Here is a 22,995-nt window from a genome sequence, read left to right as displayed (position 1 = left end):
AGGTTTCACTAGTCTTGTTTATGCCATTTCAGGAGATGTCTTCCCCTATAAGAAGACAGCTCATGTTCACTTCCAGGACATTCCAAAAGGGCAGAGATTCCTTAATCTCTAGTCATTCAAAGAGTTCTTTGTCACTTCCAAACAACTCTTCATCACTTTCATTCTATTTGCTTTCTTTTCTGGATTCAAGCTGGCCTCGGAGAAGGAACCTCAAAGCAAATATCAAGTACATACTAGTGAACCTCTTTCCACGTTTTGCAAACGTGGAGGGACCCCGCGACCTGCGTTAGGCAAAACTGAACCCTTCAGCCTTTTTGCCTAACCAGCTTAGCTACCATCCTTGGTCCCGTGTTTGTTGCATCAACAAGTTGGCGCCCACCGTGGGGCTACGCCGCTGTTTCTCCTCAAAAGAGACCTGGTAAGTGTAGCTCCTTTCACTCAAAACCACCATGTCAGAAAGTGGATCTCCGGGAGAGGTAAACCAGATCCCTAACGCCTCTACCCCGGGAAGTGGTCAAGCTCACACAACAATAACAACGCCTTTTTCAACTCCGGGGAGTACACCCGAGTTCCTTACCTTCAACACACCAACCCCATCCAGATCTGGAGCTCCGTCTCCCAACGTTGGTGTGTCAGACACTCCAGCACGTGTTGAACTTACCCCCGAGGGGGTAGCTAATAACTTCCTTGAGCTAAGATCACTTCTTAACCAACATGTGAACAGAGAAAGGGAAAAAGGGGTAAGGATTCGTCTAGATTACGACGAACCTGAGCCAACGTTGTCTCCTGGGCCACCTCTACCACCCTTTGTTACAAGAGGTGAGGCTGGTCCCAGCAACCCTTCAAACCCTCACCCTTATCTATCCACTATGACAAACCCCACTGTTCATCCTATTCTCTCTTCCCAACCAACTGCTAGTGGTACTCCTCTGGGACACGAGTTAACACTCGACCAACTCCTACAGTCCCCGGTGACCAATTGTCCCACTTCTCTAACTACCACATGGGAGCAAGCCCTGTCCGTGCTCCCTTTAGCACGAAGCGCTGTTGCTAGCACCCCTCTCGGGGTAAGTTGCTCAGTTGGTCCGGGAAGCCTTCAAGGTTTCAATTTCATACCCAACATGATGTCTCAGATGATGGCCAACTTCCCCTGGCAACACTTCATCAACCAAGTGCTTGCCACCCAGGGAAACCATGGCAATAACAACAACGTAGGTACGAGACCTGAAGAAGACTTGGCTAAACCTTACAAGCCAAGTAACCTTTCATGCTTTTCAAGACAGATAGCTGATTATGATTTTCAGTCTAAAATCAAAATGCCAGCTCACATCAGAACGTATGATGGGACTGAAGATCCCGAAGATCATCTTCAGATCTTCACTGGTGCTGCTCGAATAGAAAAATGGACAAATGCTGAATGCTGCCTAATGTTCATGCAGACTCTTCTTGGGTCCGCTAGAATCTGGTTCAACGACCTACCTGCTCAAAGCATTCGAAGCTTCGATGATCTCAGCAGAGGTTTTCTGGCAAACTTCTCCCAACAAAGGAGGTACGTTAAAGACGCAACAGTAATCTTCCAGATAAAACAACGCGATGATGAAAGCCTACGGGCATTCATTGAACGATACAAGAAAGAAGGGCTAACCTATGTGGGGGCTGATGAGAAAATGAGAGTGGCCGGTTTTATGAACGCCATAACCTCCAAGTATCTCACACGAGATTTCAACAAATCTCTGCCCAAAACCTTGGAAGAAGCCCTTGAAAGAGCCGAGGCTCACATTCGGGGAGAGGAAGCTGTAGATATCAAAGAGCAAAGAAAAAGGGGTCCTGGCTGGCGAAGCAGTAGCCCAGCCAGAAAGAGAGGAAACTTTAACTCTTACGACAGACGCTCAAAGGGTTCAGACCCTCGAAGGGTTGAAGGGCGAAACCCTTCAAGCAGAGATAAAGGCATGAGTTTCACTCCCCTCACCAAAACCCCTCAAGAAATCCTGGCAACGGAAGAAGTCAAGCAAAACTTTAGACCTCAAAGACCTCTTCCCAAGAGTCGAAAAAATGAGAACTCCACTCAGTTCTGTGAATTCCATGAAGAAAAGGGACATCACACCAATGACTGCTTCCAACTGAAAAAGAGAATTGAAGAGGCTGTTAAGTCAGGAGAACTCGCCCATTTGGTAAAAGGGGTTCGAGACAAGATGGCTGAAGGCAAAGGGAAGGAAGTAAACATGGTGTATTCTGATGAAAAGGTCCCTTACAAGAAGCGACGGTTGGAAGATTGGGAGCTTCAGTGTGTCTGCTTCCCCCCAACAAGGAAGGACCCACTTCCTGGTCCCCTTGTGGTTGAAGCCACCGTGGGCACCTTACAGACGTGTAAAGCATACATAGACACGGGAGCAGCCACTGAAATCATGTTTGAGAAATTTTTCAACCAATTAAGTGATGAGGAACGTTCAAGGCTTCAACCTTCCGGGACCTCCATAAAAGGTATCGCCGATATAACCCTGAAGCCTTTGGGGCAAATAACCCTTGATGTCTGTCTTAAGGAGGGATCAAAGGAAAGAACCCGATCACTAACCTTCGTGGTTATCAACATCCCTTCCAACTATGACGTAATCATAGGGAGGCCCGGACAATGTGCATTCTACATGGCAGTGTCCGTTGGCCATGGCACTGTCAAATTTCCCACTGAAAGAGGAATTGCAACCCTTCAACCCTCTCAGGAAGCTTATCTAATCGAAGGGGAAAGTTTGAATGGTGAGAAGGACAAGCAAGGGTTAGTCATCAACCCTAAATACCCTGAGCAACGAATAAGGGTCAACCCCAACCTTTCCCAAGAGACTCTTTCATACCTTGAAAAGCTGCTGAAGCATCACAGTGATGTGTTCGCCTGGTCTCCTGAGGATATGACTGGGATCCCCCGAAACATCGCTGAACACGAGTTAAGGATACCACCCAATGTCAAGCCGGTGGTTCAAAAGAAAAGAAGCCTGGCACCCGAGAGAAGCCTGGCAGCTTGCCAAGAGGTCGAAAAGCTTGTATCAGCTGGCATTCTCCGAGAGGTCAAGTACCAATCATGGATTGCAAATCCTGTTATGGTCAGAAAACCCGACAACTCTTGGAGAATGTGCATAGATTTTAAAGATCTTAACAAGGCTTGTCCCAAGGATTGCTACCCGCTCCCGGAAATTGATCTCAAGGTTGATTCTCTCACAGGGTATCCGTTTAAATGTTTTCTCGATACATACAAAGGTTATCACCAAATCCTCATGAAGAAGGAGGATGAAGAAAAGACAGCCTTCCACACAGACAAGGGCATTTTTTGTTACCAAAAGATGCCTTTTGGCCTCAAGAATGCGGGTGCCACCTACCAACGACTCGTCGATAAGGCCTTTGAAAACCAAATCGGTAGAAACATGGAGGCATATGTCGATGACCTGGTGATCAAAAGCAAAACGGAATACCAAATGCTTGACGATATCCAAGAAACCTTCAAAAACCTTAGAAAGATTAACATGAAGCTCAACCCGGAAAAATGCTCGTTTGGATTTGATGAAGGAAAATTCCTGGGTCACATCGTTGGAAAGCAAAGTATCAAAGCCAACCCGAACAAGGTAAAAGCTGTCCTTGAAGCTAAACCACCGAGAACCAAGAAGGAGGTTGAAAGCTTGAACGGGAAGCTTGCAGCCTTGAAGCGTTTTACCTCAAAACTGGCCGAAAGGTCTCTACCATTCTACAAAACGCTCAAGAACTGCTCAGATAAAAAAGATTTCAGATGGACCGAAGAAGCCGAAGAAGCTTTCAATCAAATGAAGCAGCACTTAGCTTCCCTACCTGATATCGCAGCACCAGAAACTGGGGAGCTCATATCGGTGTACCTTTCAGTTGCCGACGAAGCCATCAGTGCAGTTCTCACTATTGAAAGAGACAAGGCTCAGGTACCCGTTTATTTTTTCAGCAAAACTCTAAAACTAGCTGAAACCAAATATCCTCCCCTTGAAAAACTTGCTCTAGCCCTGGTCCAAACAGCCAGAAGGCTTAGAAGATACTTCCAAGCACATCCTATACAAGTGGTCACTAACCAACCTGTCAAGAATGTGCTTGAAAAACCTGAGAACTCAGGAAGGTTGGCAAAATGGGCAGTGGAACTAGGTGAACATAACATCACCTACGTCCCACGAAAAGCCATCAAAGCTCAGGTCCTGGCTGATTTCCTAGTCGAAGTCCCAAGCCAAACAATTGAAGAAGTAAACACCACAACCGCTGAACCCTCCAACCCTGAAGCCTGGAAATTATTCACTGACGGGGCTTCAAGCGTTGAAGGGTCAGGAGCTGGTTTAGTCCTAATCAACCCTGAGGGGCTAGAATTCACGTATGCTCTCCGTTTTAATTTTCAGACCACCAACAACGAGGCTGAATACGAAGCACTGATCGCCGGTCTACGGCTGGCCAAAGAAATGAAAGTCAAAAAGCTTGAAGTGTTCACTGATTCACTACTAGTATCAAGCCAAGTTAATGACAGCTATGTCGCCAAGGAGCCCAACATGAGAAAATACAAAGAAAAATCTAAGGAGTTAATGAACACCTTCCAGGCATGCAACATCAAACAGATTCCAAGATCCCAAAACAAAAAGGCCGATGCCTTGAGCAAATTGGCATCTCTCACATTCGCCCACCTCACGAAAAAGGTGTTGGTTGAAGTATTGAAGGCCCGGTCGATTGATGAATTGGAAGTGCAAGATGTGGTCACCGAGGAAGATCCAAATTGGATGACTCCTATCAAAAAATTCCTTCAAGACAATGAACTGCCTAATGATCAAACGGAAGCTGAAAGGGTAAAGATCAAAGCAAGACAATATGTGTTGCAAGGAGAAACTCTCTATAAAAAAGGTTACCTTGCACCATTGCTAAGGTGTGTAGGCCCTGAACAAAGCAAGTATTTGGTTAAGGAAGTGCATGAAGGAATATGCGGAGCTCATTTTGGAGCTAGGTCGGTGGTTGCAAAGCTCATGAACCTGGGATATTTCTGGCCTTCAATGCATCGTGACTGTAACGCTCCGCGTTTCCATAACCTTCCTAATTTAGAAATCGAGACAAAAAAATATATTTTTAGAAGCTTGTCTCTTTCAAAAAAAATTAATCCGTTGTAACGTCGAAAAATCTTTAATCCTTAATTTAATTCGTTATAATTATTCCTTATTTTAATTAATTAAATTAATTAATTTTGCTATTTAAAAGTTATTTTTATAATAAACTAAGTTAGTCCCGTTAAATCTTAAAGTTAGTAAACTAACTTAGTTAGTTGTTCTATAAAATTAGCTCCCTCTTTTAAACTATATAACTTGGTTAATTAAAGTTCAGGGGTAAATTATGTAATAAATGAAAATATAAGGGTTTTAAGTCTGAAAAATAAATAAATAAAAAGAATGCTGACCGCAGGGATCGAACCCGGGTCAACACATTCGCAAGCACACGCACAAGCCAGCTGGGCTGGGTCTTGACATCGAACATAACTCGGCTCACAATTCATTTAAACCCTCGTTCAAGCCAAGCCCAACATACTAATTAAACTATAAAACACTAGCAAAACCCTAATGCCTTCTTTATTTATTTTTTTTTTTTTGAACAGCCGCACATAACATAGATGTTTCTCCTCTTTTCCTTGTTTGCCTGTTAATACACACCCTCTTACAAATGGAGACAAGAGACTCCATCTCTTTCAAGCTTATAATCTCACCATCAACCTCACCCAACTTCCCGCATCTCTCTCTCTCTCATTCAGACGTCGGCGACAGGAGCCGCTCCGACCGTCTTCTCCGGCGTCGGTTCCGGCCGACCACACACCTCCCTCGCTCACCCCTCATCCCTGCTAATCGAATGACCAACCACCGCCCTTGGTGGCGGCACTCGTCGGCAACAGAAACGGAACGACGGCAGAACCATCGAGCGGCGAGAACGGCGGCGGTGCTAGGGGTTTCTTCGCGGCGGCTCGTTTTAGTGTTTGTTTGACTCGTGTCGCGTCGGCTCGGTCCAGATTCGGTTCAATTCAGGTATCGGCCTCAACTTAGTTCTGATTCAGTTTTGGGCTTGATGACAACTCCGATTCGGGTCGGTTCAGGTTACCGGCGCCGGCGACTGTGGTGACCATCTTTTTGTTGTCTTTTCTGCTCGATCCAGGCTCAACGGGTTCGGAGCCTGATCCAGATTACGTGTCGAACTCAGATCAGAATCTGATTTGGGTTTTGTTAGTTCAAGTTCAATTCATGTTCATTTCAGTTTTTGTTTTGTTGTTTCAGTTCCGTTCGGGTCAGATTCGATGTTCAGTTATTGTCTCGGGTAGTTTCGGCTCGAGTCGCACAAGGGGCTTGGCATACATATGGGTTCGTTGCGGATTATGTCTCGGTGCCACTCGGCTCAACCCGGTTCGACTCGGTATAATAACGCTTATGCTAATTACTTTGTCTCATATTTTTGTAACGCCTTAACTCGCTGAACCGAACACTACATGATTTGTAAACATAATAAAAGCGTATAGATACATATATTTATATTGTTTGGTTATTGTTTATTGAATCTTGAACATATAAATCGATAACTTTAGTTGTCGGGATCGTCCAAAAACAGAGGAAACTCTGCCCGTTTTTCATAAAAATCCGCAAAACAAAACATGTATTCTTTTAAACAAAACGTGTTTATATGTAAACTAAAGTTCGTTATACATTATGTCTTTTTTTTTGTAACATGTTTATATAAACCAAAATTTATTTTCTTAAACCATTTTTTTTAGAATTAGTAAGTATAATTCAAATCCAAAAGTTTTATTGATTAACTCCTTTCTTTAAATAAAACCTTAAATATAAAATTAACATAATCACTCAACAAATTATTATAATTCTTTTATAACCCTAATGTTAATTTTCACGATAAGATAAAATATTTAAATATTTAATCTATAAACAATAAATATTAGATTTCTTATTTTCTTTACCTATAAATAATAGCGAGTTCGCGATATTTTAAATATCTAGGTCAAATACTCTCGTTCGTTCTCTTGAATTGTCCCAAACCTTACTCGTGCGTTATTCCACTAGGAGTCGCAATCGTAACCACTCATAATCTCGAGACTTCAGTGTTCCATCCTTTTCATCTCATACACTCGTCAACACTTGGATAATCGGAAGACTTAGCAATTTGTGAGTATACTCGAACCCATTTTTACTTTTAACACTTTGGGTGCAACATGTATTCTATATTAAACGCACATGACACTTGAAACTTATTTGAAACTTACTCTATCCATTTAAACATGAAACATGAAACTTGTGAATCTTGAGACTATTTTGTGCTATGTGAACGTTTAATTCTTGTGTGTAGTTCCGCCTTAACAATAGTAGCGCTATAGGAGTAATGCACCTCCCCGTTAGTCTTTGGGGTATTGTTAGGAGGAGACGTATCAACCTCCCGTGAAACTTTGGGTTAGGTACTTAAACGCATTGGGAAACTTGGGCTATCACTTGGACTACGTAAACTAGCACGTTGAAACTATTTTATTATGTTCATGTTGGATTGAGTCTTTTATTCTATTATGCTATGTAACCAAACTTGTATACTCGCTCTTTGCTTTTGCATTGAAACTCTATTTTAATACATGTTGCAGGTTGTTAGACAAGACGATAAAGAAATCAAGTTAGGATGGACTTAGATACTCACTCAATAATAAACAATGTTGTTGCAATTTGTCTTATTTGAAACCATGTAATTCAAATTTTAGTCATTTATGAAATTGGATTTAAATTATATTGTCACATAGTGTTATGATGTCTCTTGCAATCTTCACACTTCGTCTCATCCCGATGTTTCCGCCATTGGTTGGGGTGTGACAGATTGGTATCAGAGCCATAACTATAGGGAATTAGGAAAAGTAGGAATGCTTTAACCTAGTCTATAGTTTTAGAGCTTTATTCTCATGTTTTGCTTGAAACTACTTGCATGCTATCTTATTTGCCTTTATTTGTTCTCTTTTCATCTTCACAAACATAAATGTCACTTATGTGTTAACACTTGACATGCTATACTTGTTTTATTATGTGTTAATACTTGTTCCATCGTTCGATTCTTTATGTGTATTCTTGGTATATATCTCTATGTGTTGGTACTTGTTTTATCGTCCTATTCTTTATGTACCGTTCTTGAAGTGCATTCTTATGTGTTTATACTTGTTTGCATATTCCTTTAACACACTCCCCTTTCTAAAGCATTTTAGTCGATTTTTCTTGAACTCGAAAACACTCATATTGTACAAAAGAGACAAGTTTACCAAAATAGGCGTGAAACCCACAATTTGGTAAACAACTCTCATCCCGCTTGATTTCATTTTGTTGCACAAAATTACACCATTAAGTTAGGAGTGAAATCCACATCTTAATGGAAATTTCAAATTTCAAATTTCAAACAATTTCTAGTGGACCCTCGTTAACGTGTCGAAATTAAATTTTGACCCAACGAGTACCAACCACACTTAGGGTACGAACTCGTCAAGCTAGGGGTGAAACCCGCATCTAGTCGACTAGTCCCACTCCTTGAATTTTACAAAAATCTCGCCAAGTCTCGAATTTTCGATTGAATTGGGGCATGTAGTAACTGGAAGGGTGAATACCGTTAACCGACTTGTCGGCGAGAGTATACCACCTATTAGGCCAAAGCATGCTCTCAGATTCAAAAGACCTTTCGACCACTTTGGTTAGTCAACGTTCCGTTTTGGAACCATCCAAGTTTCTTTTTATCAGATGTACGCTTTATTATCTTCGATCTTTTATGATGAAACTCTTTCTTGTCAATTTTGAACCATTTTTAAGATTTCACTTTTGCGCATACATCATACGATTATACATCATTATTATGCATAATTTCACTTAATTTTAATTACACTTTTGTAACAACGAGTGAAGACATATCATCAAGATAGGAGTGATTTCCTTACCTTGACGATTAACTCCGCTTCCTTTCCCATCTTACAACGACCTCGCCAACGGATCAGGGGTGATTCCCTTACCTAGGTGATCGTTACCAATGCTTTCTTTTAATAGATTATTTTATGTAAATACGATCATGTTTATACCTAAATCATTTATCATGTATTTCAAAATGCTTCATTTATTTAAAAGTACCTCTTATTCTATAATCTATTTTCACAATACTCGCGTTCACAAAAAACTTTAATGTTACCATAAACGCTTGTTCCTCGATTTTCAAAATTTCACGAAATACTACTTGTCAGCCTAGTCGGTCTAATAAATCTGTTGTCCACAAATTCACCAATCAACGTAATTATTGAAACACGCTCCTCTCACACCATTAAACTAGAGATTTTTTTTATTTTCAATTGAGAATCAAATCCACTTTGTCGCACATACCTATAAAATATTACCAATATTATTCAATCATTTACTAAAATTCCTTTTCAACACCAATGAAACACTTTTCAACAATCACTAAGTTCATGTATCAAATTCCTTTTTTTTTCTAAGGATCAACTTTTTCACAAGGAGCTGTAAGCTTCTAAACTTTCTAATACAAAGTTACTTAAATGATACAAACTTTTTTTTTTTTAATCCCAAGAACTGTTCAAAACCTCGCTTGATACACTAATTAAATTCAAAACACGTGGGCACGGAAACCTTATAAGGACGACAAATTTTCAACTATGTAAATTCTTTTAAAACCATAGTAGCAATTCCATTCATTTCCAAAGTACCTTTTACACATAACCAATAGACGTTTTATACTCTCTTTACATTCACGAACTAGAGTCTATATTTCGTGTCAACTCAATCTATTTTAACTCCGCGTTTTGCGCAAACAACTATATATGCATATCATTGTACACATTTTAGTCAATATCTCACAACAATCTCACGCGTGTCACTCGTTCTCTTTTCCTTTCATATTCAAAACTTTAAATCTTTTATGCGCATAAACTCGTGTATTTTAATTTTATATTATAAACAAAATCATTATTTCCTGCGTCCACACTTATACATTTTATGCCTTCACTTATGTTCACACTTACGCATTTATGTTATACTCACGATTCAAAATTCATACGTTTTACGTTTATACACACACTCACAATTACACATTTACGTTGTCCTTACATTCATGTCTATACTACATTCGTATTCATATTCATACGAGTTATGTTTTCATTTGCACTTTTACAACTTTGTTACACTTATACTCATACACATGTATTTTATTCATACTTAAACATTCATGTTTTACACTTAATTTTCACATTTACATCCATACTCATGCATCTTATGTTTATACTCATATTTATACTCGTATTCACACTCGTACTCGCGTTTATACTCTCGTTTATACGATTTAAGTTATACTCGTACTCGTGTTTATACTCTCGTTTATACGATTTAAGTTATACTCGTACTCGCGTTTATACTCTCGTTTATACGATTTAAGTTATACTCGTACTCGCATTTATACTCTTGTTTATACGATTTACGTTATATTCATACTCGCATTCATACTCCCGTTTATACGATTTACGTTATATTCGTACTTGCATTTATACTCACGTTTATAAGATTTCTGTTATACTCGTACTTTTGTTTGTACTCTCATTTATACGAATTGTGTCTATACTCACGTCATTCGTTTGTGCTCAAATTGTGCTCACATTTATGCTCATTCTTTTAATACACGTTATGCTTATGCTTGTACTCATACTCCTGACATGCGTTTTGTGTTTATGCTCACGGGCGTGTTCAAATTTAAACTTATACTATTCTCATGCTTTTTACTCAAAAAATTTATACATTCGCACATGTACACGGGCGAAACCCGAAGGATTCGCTTACGTTGGACTTATACTATTTGGAACGTAAACATGCTTATATGCTACATTTCTATACTCACGCATTTTTGTTTTCAAAATTTATGCATGCCTTGAGTCATACGTAACTAGTACAAGCTATGTAGATCATGCGACGGTCAATATAATCGCGGGTGCACACGGGATTATAGTGATGGGCGTATGAGAAACCATAGAGTGTACTACTGTGTATGGTAAGACACGGGATGTAACATGACACCGAATACGAAACGGACGTAACGTGGTCAAAACATGGTGGATGCGCCGTTGGTACTTCCTATATATAAGTGTTTTCACTATGTTACCGAACTTTCGTAAAACGTGCCGTGAGAAATTCAGTGTTTTGTAGACCTTTTGGACCTAATACAAACTTTAAACAACTCACAAACGCATTATATCTGATTATCCATGACGAGACTTCATTCTTGACACACTACCTTGTCTATCCGATACTTACGCTATTCTCATAATCGCATTCGTTTATTAAATCAATCATTTACTGTTATACTCCCATTATTCACCGTCTTTTATATGAACCCCGTTCGTAATCAAGTCTATTTAAACGTTCGAATCCTGATCTACGTCCATGCTTTTGAAACTACCTCTCTATTCTTTATTCTTCTTCAAACACCCGTAGTTGGTCGTTACCTCGAAAATCATTTTTGTATACTAAATTTACCCTTTTAAACGCGACACATTTTTATATTTATACCTCTCCAAGTTGATTCAAAACTGTGTAAACTCACACACGTGCACGCTTTTACTTATGCTAAATATCTCGATTCTTTTAGTTAAAATGCTTTTCTCCAAGGTCTTCCTCTTGAATAAATTTCGGGACGAAATTTCCTAAACGAGGGGAGACTGTAACGCTCCGCGTTTCCATAACCTTCCTAATTTAGAAATCGAGACAAAAAAATATATTTTTAGAAGCTTGTCTCTTTCAAAAAAAATTAATCCGTTGTAACGTCGAAAAATCTTTAATCCTTAATTTAATTCGTTATAATTATTCCTTATTTTAATTAATTAAATTAATTAATTTTGCTATTTAAAAGTTATTTTTATAATAAACTAAGTTAGTCCCGTTAAATCTTAAAGTTAGTAAACTAACTTAGTTAGTTGTTCTATAAAATTAGCTCCCTCTTTTAAACTATATAACTTGGTTAATTAAAGTTCAGGGGTAAATTATGTAATAAATGAAAATATAAGGGTTTTAAGTCTGAAAAATAAATAAATAAAAAGAATGCTGACCGCAGGGATCGAACCCGGGTCAACACATTCGCAAGCACACGCACAAGCCAGCTGGGCTGGGTCTTGACATCGAACATAACTCGGCTCACAATTCATTTAAACCCTCGTTCAAGCCAAGCCCAACATACTAATTAAACTATAAAACACTAGCAAAACCCTAATGCCTTCTTTATTTATTTTTTTTTTTTTGAACAGCCGCACATAACATAGATGTTTCTCCTCTTTTCCTTGTTTGCCTGTTAATACACACCCTCTTACAAATGGAGACCAGAGACTCCATCTCTTTCAAGCTTATAATCTCACCATCAACCTCACCCAACTTCCCGCATCTCTCTCTCTCTCATTCAGACGTCGGCGACAGGAGCCGCTCCGACCGTCTTCTCCGGCGTCGGTTCCGGCCGACCACACACCTCCCTCGCTCACCCCTCATCCCTGCTAATCGAATGACCAACCACCGCCCTTGGTGGCGGCACTCGTCGGCAACAGAAACGGAACGACGGCAGAACCATCGAGCGGCGAGAACGGCGGCGGTGCTAGGGGTTTCTTCGCGGCGGCTCGTTTTAGTGTTTGTTTGACTCGTGTCGCGTCGGCTCGGTCCAGATTCGGTTCAATTCAGGTATCGGCCTCAACTTAGTTCTGATTCAGTTTTGGGCTTGATGACAACTCCGATTCGGGTCGGTTCAGGTTACCGGCGCCGGCGACTGTGGTGACCATCTTTTTGTTGTCTTTTCTGCTCGATCCAGGCTCAACGGGTTCGGAGCCTGATCCAGATTACGTGTCGAACTCAGATCAGAATCTGATTTGGGTTTTGTTAGTTCAAGTTCAATTCATGTTCATTTCAGTTTTTGTTTTGTTGTTTCAGTTCCGTTCGGGTCAGATTCGATGTTCAGTTATTGTCTCGGGTAGTTTCGGCTCGAGTAGCACAAGGGGCTTGGCATACATATGGGTTCGTTGCGGATTATGTCTCGGTGCCACTCGGCTCAACCCGGTTCGACTCGGTATAATAACGCTTATGCTAATTACTTTGTCTCATATTTTTGTAACGCCTTAACTCGCTGAACCGAACACTACATGATTTGTAAACATAATAAAAGCGTTTAGATACATATATTTATATTGTTTGGTTATTGTTTATTGAATCTTGAACATATAAATCGATAACTTTAGTTGTCGGGATCGTCCAAAAACAGAGGAAACTCTGCCCGTTTTTCATAAAAATCCGCAAAACAAAACATGTATTCTTTTAAACAAAACGTGTTTATATGTAAACTAAAGTTCGTTATACATTATGTCTTTTTTTTGTAACATGTTTATATAAACCAAAATTTATTTTCTTAAACCATTTTTTTTAGAATTAGTAAGTATAATTCAAATCCAAAAGTTTTATTGATTAACTCCTTTCTTTAAATAAAACCTTAAATATAAAATTAACATAATCACTCAACAAATTATTATAATTCTTTTATAACCCTAATGTTAATTTTCACGATAAGATAAAATATTTAAATATTTAATCTATAAACAATAAATATTAGATTTCTTATTTTCTTTACCTATAAATAATAGCGAGTTCGCGATATTTTAAATATCTAGGTCAAATACTCTCGTTCGTTCTCTTGAATTGTCCCAAACCTTACTCGTGCGTTATTCCACTAGGAGTCGCAATCGTAACCACTCATAATCTCGAGACTTCAGTGTTCCATCCTTTTCATCTCATACACTCGTCAACACTTGGATAATCGGAAGACTTAGCAATTTGTGAGTATACTCGAACCCATTTTTACTTTTAACACTTTGGGTGCAACATGTATTCTATATTAAACGCACATGACACTTGAAACTTATTTGAAACTTACTCTATCCATTTAAACATGAAACATGAAACTTGTGAATCTTGAGACTATTTTGTGCTATGTGAACGTTTAATTCTTGTGTGTAGTTCCGCCTTAACAATAGTAGCGCTATAGGAGTAATGCACCTCCCCGTTAGTCTTTGGGGTATTGTTAGGAGGAGACGTATCAACCTCCCGTGAAACTTTGGGTTAGGTACTTAAACGCATTGGGAAACTTGGGCTATCACTTGGACTACGTAAACTAGCACGTTGAAACTATTTTATTATGTTCATGTTGGATTGAGTCTTTTATTCTATTATGCTATGTAACCAAACTTGTATACTCGCTCTTTGCTTTTGCATTGAAACTCTATTTTAATACATGTTGCAGGTTGTTAGACAAGACGATGAAGAAATCAAGTTAGGATGGACTTAGATACTCACTCAATAATAAACAATGTTGTTGCAATTTGTCTTATTTGAAACCATGTAATTCAAATTTTAGTCATTTATGAAATTGGATTTAAATTATATTGTCACATAGTGTTATGATGTCTCTTGCAATCTTCACACTTCGTCTCATCCCGATGTTTCCGCCATTGGTTGGGGTGTGACAGTGACACTGTCGAGCAATTGAAGAAATGTGATGTCTGTCAAATCCACTCCCCAATACCAAAAAGTCCCAAACATGACTTGGTCCCCATAACCTCAGCATGGCCATTCCATAAATGGGGAATGGACATTGTTGGACCATTCCCTCCAAGCAAAGGGGGAGTAAAATTCTTGTTGGTAGCAATTGACTACTTCAGCAAATGGCCAGAGGTTAAACCCCTTGCCAAGATCACAGGAAAGCAAGTCATAGACTTTGTTTGGGAAAATATCATCTGCCGTTATGGGCTGCCAGGGGTAATTGTCACCGATAATGGGAAACAATTCGCTGAAAAACCCTTCAGCCTTTGGTGCAAGGAGTACAGGATCAACCAAATCTTCAGCTCAGTGGCTTACCCGCAATCAAACGGCCAGGTTGAAAGGACCAACAGAAGCATAGTAGAAGGCATCAAAACAAGATTGGGGAGATATGAAAGTAATTGGCTGGAAGAATTGCCTAGCGTTTTATGGGCAATTAGAACAACAGAAAAAGCAAGTCACAAAAAGACACCTTACAGCTTGGTATTTGGATCCGAAGCCGTAATCCCCGCTGAAATAGGAGTTGTAACCCAAAGAATTGTCAACATGGATCCCGAGGTAAACACACAAGAGACCATGTTGAATTTACAACTCCTAGAGGAGGCCCGGGATCAAGCAGCAATACAAGAAGCCAAATACAAGCAAAAGATGGAAGCCTACTACAACAAGAAGGTCAAGAACGAACGATTCAGGCCAGGAGATCTAGTCCTCAGAAACAACGAAGCCAGCAAAAAAGAAAATCAAGGGAAACTAGGCCCAAAATGGGAAGGTCCATACACCATCCTCGAAGCACACAAAGGAGGGTCCTACAAGCTGGGAGATCTAGAAGGCAAGAGGCTCCCAAGGCACTGGAACGGAAAAACCTTGAGAAAGTTCTATGTTTAGAAAGTTTGGTTTGTATCAAAACAAAAACCTTTTGTAAAAGCATATATTGCTTGAATGAATGAAGTCATTTTATCAAACTTGTCTTTCTATCCTAATATCAGGTTGTCAACCTAGCAAAAAACTCCATGGCAAGGGCCATGTAAGGGGATGAGCTCCCAGGCCATATCGCTCAATAGGTTCAAGGGTTGAATGGACCTATATAAGGGGTGAGTTCCTAGATCAATACAACTCCATGAGATTTACCAAAGAAAAACAATAATGTCTCATAGACAGGTTTGAACAGCCTACACCAATCGTTCCTTAAGTCTAAAAAACGTACTCAATAAATAGACTTACGAAATCAAACAAATTACAACGAAATAAAGAAAAGGATAGATACTACGTCTTGATGATAAACACTAAGGTAAAGTGACTGCAGCACTGAACCCTTTAAAGTGTAAAAAACATAAAGACAAAGTAAACAAAGACAAGACAAGAAAATAAAAATAAGGGACAAAGATAAACGAACTTATCAACTAAACATGCAAACCAAACCAAAAGCTACCCAAATTTCAAGCCAACAGAAAACAAGCTTGAAAGGTTAAAGGCTTCAACCCATTAACAACTACACAAAAAGCCTGAAGGGTTGAAACCTCACAAGGCAAACCAAGCAAATGGAGCAAACAAAAATAACACCAACAACAACCATCATATCATAGTTAGGAAGGCCATAAAAGACCTTCAGAAGATAGTCAAAGCAAGCCCTAGTGACTTGCAAATAAAACTAGTGTTCAATGGCCACACAGGCCTAACCAACCACAGGAACCTTAAGGGTTCCCAAAAACCTAACATTGTTTAAAACATTACAGACATTAAGTGTTTGCTAAGAAAGCTACGAATAAATATCAGTTAACAGAAGGCTTGGAACCTTCAGCCTTAGACTTCTTGGCTTTCTTAGTCTTCTTCATCTTAGCACCTTCTTCACCACCAACCGCAGAGGTCTCTAAACCAGCATCCTTTGAAGCCTCAGGCAAACTCGAGAGGGTATCATCACTATCCCCAGAGTAGGACCTCTTCCTTGACAAGGAACCCAAAACCTCAGCACAAACTTTCTCATTCAACCCCTCAGGCTTCAATTCCTGTAAAACAGACAAAGGCTTACCAAAGCAAGATGATACCTCATGAATGAAAGGGTAAGTTAGCCTTTCCATCTGCTCAACAGAAGCCTTGAAGATATCAGAGGCCTCGGGGCGAAACATGGGTGACTTCTCCAAGGGTTGTCCAGACTCATGAAGTTTGTAGCCAGCAGTGAGGCCTTGATGCTTCCCCAAGTTCAAAAGCTTGGTGTAAACATCACCAAGGGCAGATGTAACACCCCGTGTTTTCCAAAAGTCAAAGTCAAGTATTGACTGTTATTGGAATTAAAGATTAATAAAGATTAATTTCATTTTAAGTTTCATTTTGATTTTCGTATTATTTGGAGTAAGTGTTGTATAATCAAACTAATCGACCGATAATCGAACTGTGAATCAACGATCGACTGTGAATGATAGGAAGTAACAATGCAATAAAGCTAGTCAATCAATAATCAAGCTAATCAAATCAATCATCGAACTCAAGTGTGGATAATTTTAATGCTTTTATACGTGTGTGTGTGCTTTATGTGTTACTTGTGCATGTTTACTTTTATGTTAAAGTGTGTGGTGAATCAATCAAATCAATCAAGAATCGAAGGTGAATCAAACTCAATGGAAATCGAACCCGAAATGGTTGTAAGGATGCTTGTATGTTAGATATAGTAGTTAGGACTAAAAGTAATTTGATTAGGAATTCTATCATTCTCAAATCATCGTTCATCGAAGTCGAAATATCAAAAATCGTCGCGAAACACTCAAAACCAGGCAAGCCGATCGAACAGGGCAACCTGATCGAACAGGCTAGCCGATCGAACAGGGCAACCTGATCGAACAGGCTAGCCGATCGAACAGGGCAACCTGATCGAACAGGCTAGCCGATCGAACAGACTGTTCGATCGAACAGCTGCTCGATCAGGGATGCTGTTCGATCAGCTGACCCTTTCCTCTTTTGGAAGCCTATAAATAGGGTTGTCCTTGTCAAGCTTTCCACTTTTGGAAAAGCTCTGATCGACCAGCCTCTTCTTCTCACTAAATCCCAGATTTCTCTCAAACCGGTAAGTATTTCGCTCTAATCCTTGTACGTTTTTGTTCATTAATCGATTCTCCATCTTTCTATCTTTCAAAATCTGAATTTCATCCATGAAATCACCAAGATCTAGGTGTTCTTGAGTGATGTCATCATGGTGTTCTTGGTGTTCATCAAGAACTTCATGTTCTTGACTTCATTCAACCATGAATAAGCTAGATCTAACCGATTTCCGCATCAATAACTTAAAATCTACCAAAGATCTTAACATTCCACGGTGGGAAAGGATTGGAAGATGGGTTTTCATCTATCTTTCAACTCTTTTACACTCAAAAAGGTGAAAACGAGACTTGAACCGATTCACAAATCAATCTAAACAAACACATGGTTCAAGATTCGGGTTCAACCGAGAGATATACCGATTCCGGGTTAAACGTTAAACTTAAGTTCCAAACCGCCTCTGGCCGAGCTTGGGTGATTCCTGCTCGAGTTAGTAGACTAAGTAGGGACTTCAGCTTTGTGGTTCAACTCGTAGTCAAAATATCCCTAAAACACCAACAACTAACGGGAATAACCAAGTGTTAAGTGATAGGTTAACCGAATCGAGAAGCTGGCCGAACGGCTAGGCTGTTCGATCGAACAGCCCAACCGAACGACTATGCCAGCCGATCGGCTAGGCTAACCGATCGACTAGCACTTAGTCCCACAAACTCATGAAGTGTAGTATTGACGAGGTACTGTTCGATCGACTACGCCACTCGATTGTAATCATTACTGCTCGAATCATGAGATACTATACTTCAAAACACTTAGACTTTTCGAAACATTGGAATGTCACCCGATCGAACATGCCAACCGATCGAGTGACATATTTGAAAACAAAGAAGTGCTAGCCGATCGGTTGGGCTAACCGATCGAACAGCTGTTCGATCGGCCAACTTGAAAGGTAGTACAAACCATCATACACAAACACATCCTTCACATCAAAGGAAGAAACAATCCACTTGAAGGAACCAGCCGATCGAGCCAGCCGGCCGATCGAACGGATGTTCGAACGGACTTTCAAACCAATCGAACAGCCCACTCGATCGAACTGCTGTCCGATCGAATGGCCTACTCGATCCAAGTACATTGTTTACTTCTCCGCGTTACTCATCGTTGTGTTATCGAACTATTCAGGCTAAACTATTCTCAGTGCTCCCTTCAATCCACAATCAACCACAGTGAGTATACTCGATCCCTTTTTGCTTTCAGCACTTTTGGGTGTTACATACGTAATCTATCAAATTCACAAACAACAGCACAAACTATTTGAACGCTAACCTACTTGCATGTATTACTTGTCTAAATGATTGCTGTTTATTATGTTTACACGTGGAGTGCTATCTACCTGCTTTAGCAACGTAGTACTATAGTTTGGACTCAGCACCCGTTCACACGGGGGTTGCTAAGGACAATTACTTGCATGGATTACGGTGGTAATCATGTATCGCGAACTGTCCCGGACAGTCAACCCGAAGTCATTGGTATCGATGGTCCCATGTTGATAATTTACATGCATCGTTTGCCCTTGTGTACGTGCTTGGTTATGCGTAAACTATTCGAACTTTATATGCTATATCAAACTTGTGTACTCACCTTTACATTATATGTATTGACTTTTATTTTAACGTATGTGACAGGTGTTTAAGCTACTAGCGTGCTAGGGAAGCGAGGCAATAATAAGCTTCTAGGAGCCAGTGACCTTAGGACAGTGTCCATATACCTGCTCCAGGGCCATAATTATCTGTAGATCTTGTACTGGCACCTGTGGTCAGTAAGATCTATAGTTAGCCGTCTAGAAGTCTTAAAACAATATTTACATTCGGTTTGTAATAATTAAGAATTTGAGTTGTCGGAACAGTTCCCATATTGTTTAGTTGATTTCTATGATAACTTGTTATTATTTGGGACACGGTATGGGACGTGTTATATAACTGAATTGTATGTTAGTTGTTGTGGAAACTTCTGAACAATCTGTTTCGCTCAGTGCCGCGCCCCGATGATTCCGCCATCGGTTGGGGTGTGACAGATTGGTATCAGAGCCATAACTATAGGGAATTAGGTTAGACACGATCTAGTCCGGATCGCTGTCTTAGAGACCTAGACTATAGTTAGGAACCAAGAGACCAAGTTTATGTGCTTATTCTATGTTGTTTCCTTCTATTCTATCATTCCATCCGAACTCCGAGCCAAATTTTGTAATTTGGACGGGATTAGGAGTGAAACCCGCAAATTCCTGCCTAAATTACAAATTTTTGCCAATTATTTTGAGCAATTTCTATCAACAAACGGGGGAGAATTATACCAAATTAGGGCTGAAACCCGTAATTTGATGAAAACTTTCCTCTGGATTTTCTTAAAACAAGGAAGAAATTGCTGAGCTAGGGGTGAAACCCTAACCTTGGCAGTTATTCCAACTTTAATTTTATCTCGCCAAGGCAATTGACGGACTCCAACGACCTGAACTCACGAGTATGACCTAGAATGCGCATGCATAATGCCCAAGAATCGAGGCAGAAACATGTCCCCTAGAGTCGAAAGTGACGACAAGTCAACTGTGAATAGTTAAATTGCCATGGTTAGTCAAAGTCTAGTAGCCGCAGACAATCCATTTCCCGATTTGAGTGTTGTTTTGTTGATTTTATATGATTTACCTGTTTATGTGTTTTAAAGATTCGTTGATTGCTCCATTTGTTATCAATCTGCGTGACTTTTGTTGCTATCCTATCTCGATTCCAATCCCTGTTGATGTGATCTAAACGAAACCAGTATGCTACGCTACGCCATACTAAGCTACTCGATGTGTTGTATGTGACCGCTATATTCAAAACTTAGAGGTAGTCAGGAAACTAAGTGTGCTACTAAGTACTGTTAGGAGGAATTACGTAACATTTACTACCTCTGTGATAAAATTGCGTACGTGTTTAGGAAATTAAGTACTCTATTTGCTTAATTGCTTATGTGCCCTAATTGCTTCTGTGCTTATGTGCCTCTATGATTATGTGCTTATGTGATTATATGTGATACGAGACGAGAGATGCGACGTGATTCTAAGCTTTAGAGATCTAAGAACGTGTGAGACTCGAATTCGTTGTGTTGAGCCTGTGACGATGTCTATTGCAGACCATGTCGTCATCTGGACAACCTAGATCACACTCGCGTCTTACCCGCCAGGAGAAAAGAGATCGACGTCTGGCTGCTATCATCTCTAAGACCGTGGCGAAAGCCGTCAGTGATGTGTTCGAGAACGCAAGCAAGTCATCTGAGGAATCCCGAACCCTCACGCCCAAAGACTCCAACAAAGCTACTTTTAGCTTCAAACAATTCAAGGCATGTGGGCCAAAAGAGTTTACCGGTGAAGATGGCCCTACGGCTCTGTTTCATTGGTTTGACTCGGTAGAAGTCACCCTTCGTCAAAGCGGATGCCCAGATCACCTCCGTACTCTCAATGCTACCGGTGTCTTCCAGTCGCGAGCTTTGGACTGGTGGACCGCAGAAAGGAACAAGCGCGGGAACGACGCTGCATACGAGCTGACGTGGAAAGAATTGAAAGCGATCATGATGGACGAGTTCTGTCCTCCCCACGAACGCCAAAAGTTGGAGGATGAGTTCTGGACTATCAAGCAAAAGGAGGGAGACAATGCTGGTCTCACCGCCCGTTTCAAGCAACTGAGCATTATCTGTCCAGACCAGGTCAAGACTCCCGAAATGACCATCAAGAAATACATCCGTGCTCTTCCGGATTGTATTGCAGATTATGTGTTCGCCGCCAAACCCGCATCAATCGAGGAAACCTACCTACTCGCTGCTGAGATTAACGACAAGCGAGTTAAGGCTGGTGTCTGGGATAAGCCACCCAAGTCGTTGCATCAAGTTACTACCGCATCAACCGACAACCCTACTGCTCAAGCCTCCAAGTCCTCGAGAAGAAGAAAGAAGAACAAGGGTTGTGCCGCCGCAACCAATGCTGCTCCTCTTCAGTCAGTACCGCCACAACAACAACAACCACAGCGCACTGCGCCCGTGATCAATGCGCCGCCGGCGAAGCGTGCGTACACCGGCCCCCACCCACTCTGTGCTACATGTTCTTATCATCATCCGGTGGGTGTGGCTTGCCGATTCTGCGCTCACTGTAACGTCTACGGGCATTTCACTGCGAGTTGTCGCTATGGTCCCCGTCAAACGCAAGCTCAAGCCGCTGTTAACCAAGCCCTGCTACCAGCTCCTCAAGCTCCTCAAGCTGCACAGGCCCCGGCAAACAATGTTCGGACCTGCTTTGCATGTGGTGACCCTAACCACTTCGCAAACCGGTGCCCGAACAGGGTGGTGAAACAAGAAGCCCAACAACCCCAGCAACAACAACAACAGCCTCAACAGCAAGCCGCTCACGCCAGAACCTTCAACATCAACGCACGCCAGGCTCAAGCTGATAACAACGTGGTCAATGGTACGTTCCTTGTGAATGGTATATATGCATCATGTTTGTTTGATACTGGAGCCGATAACTGCTTTGTGTCCTTTGAATTTGAGAAGCTTCTTAGACGTAAGCGCTCTTATCTTTCGACACCCTTCGAAGTAGAAGTCGCTACCGGAAGAACCATTGCTGTCAATTCTGTGCTCCGTGATTGTACTCTCAAGCTCAACAATCATATATTCCCGATTAATCTCATTCCAATGCAACTCGGAAGTTTCGATGTCATAGTAGGCATGGACTTTCTTCGTGAAAACCATGCTGAAGTTGTGTGTGCCGATAAGATGATTCGTTTTGTGCTAGCTAGTGGTGATATTCTATGTGTTTATGGTGAAACTACTGCAAAAGATCTCAAGCTCATGTCCTGTCTTCAAGCTCGCAAATATCTCCGCAAGGAATATCGAGCCTTCTTGGCCAACATTGTTGTAGCTGAGACGGACAAGAAAAAGAAAGTTGAAGTCAAGGATGTCCCCGTTGTCCGAGAATTTCCTCAGGTGTTCCCTGATGAACTTCCTGGATTACCTCCAAGTCGTGATATCGACTTTCGAATCGACCTTATTCCAGGAGCCAACCCAGTGGCCAAAGCTCCGTATCGACTCGCTCCATCTGAGATGCGAGAACTCTCAAACCAACTCCAAGAGTTACTTGAAAAAGGCTTCATTCGCCCGAGCACTTCTCCATGGGGCGCACCAGTCCTTTTCGTCAAAAAGAAGGACGGGTCGTTCCGAATGTGCATCGATTACCGGGAATTGAACAAGCTGACCATCAAGAACCGATACCCCTTACCAAGAATCGATGACCTGT

General features: G+C 40.8%; 2 long non-coding RNA genes across 3 annotated transcripts; both read left to right on the top strand.

The window, feature by feature from the left end:
- Window positions 1-5,261: 5,261 nt before the first annotated feature.
- LOC110925607 lies at window positions 5,262-7,791 on the top strand. Its single transcript, XR_002584612.2, has 4 exons — window positions 5,262-6,044; window positions 6,291-6,426; window positions 7,086-7,187; window positions 7,652-7,791. It is a non-coding gene; the product is annotated as an uncharacterized LOC110925607 (long non-coding RNA).
- A 4,175-nt stretch (window positions 7,792-11,966) lies between these two features.
- On the top strand, window positions 11,967-14,495 carry LOC110925685. Of its 2 annotated transcripts, XR_002584661.2 has the most exons (4): window positions 11,967-12,749; window positions 12,996-13,131; window positions 13,790-13,891; window positions 14,356-14,495. It is a non-coding gene; the product is annotated as an uncharacterized LOC110925685 (long non-coding RNA). The 2 variants fall into 2 exon arrangements; XR_004886243.1 differs by having other exon boundaries at window positions 11,967-13,131.
- Window positions 14,496-22,995: the final 8,500 nt, after the last annotated feature.

The sequence above is a fragment of the Helianthus annuus genome, chromosome 17, assembly GCF_002127325.2.
Source record: "Helianthus annuus cultivar XRQ/B chromosome 17, HanXRQr2.0-SUNRISE, whole genome shotgun sequence".
In the NCBI taxonomy this organism is placed as follows: domain Eukaryota; kingdom Viridiplantae; phylum Streptophyta; class Magnoliopsida; order Asterales; family Asteraceae; genus Helianthus; species Helianthus annuus.
The sequence above is the reverse complement of the archived record's forward strand: the minus strand, read 5'-3'. Positions and strand labels throughout refer to the sequence as shown.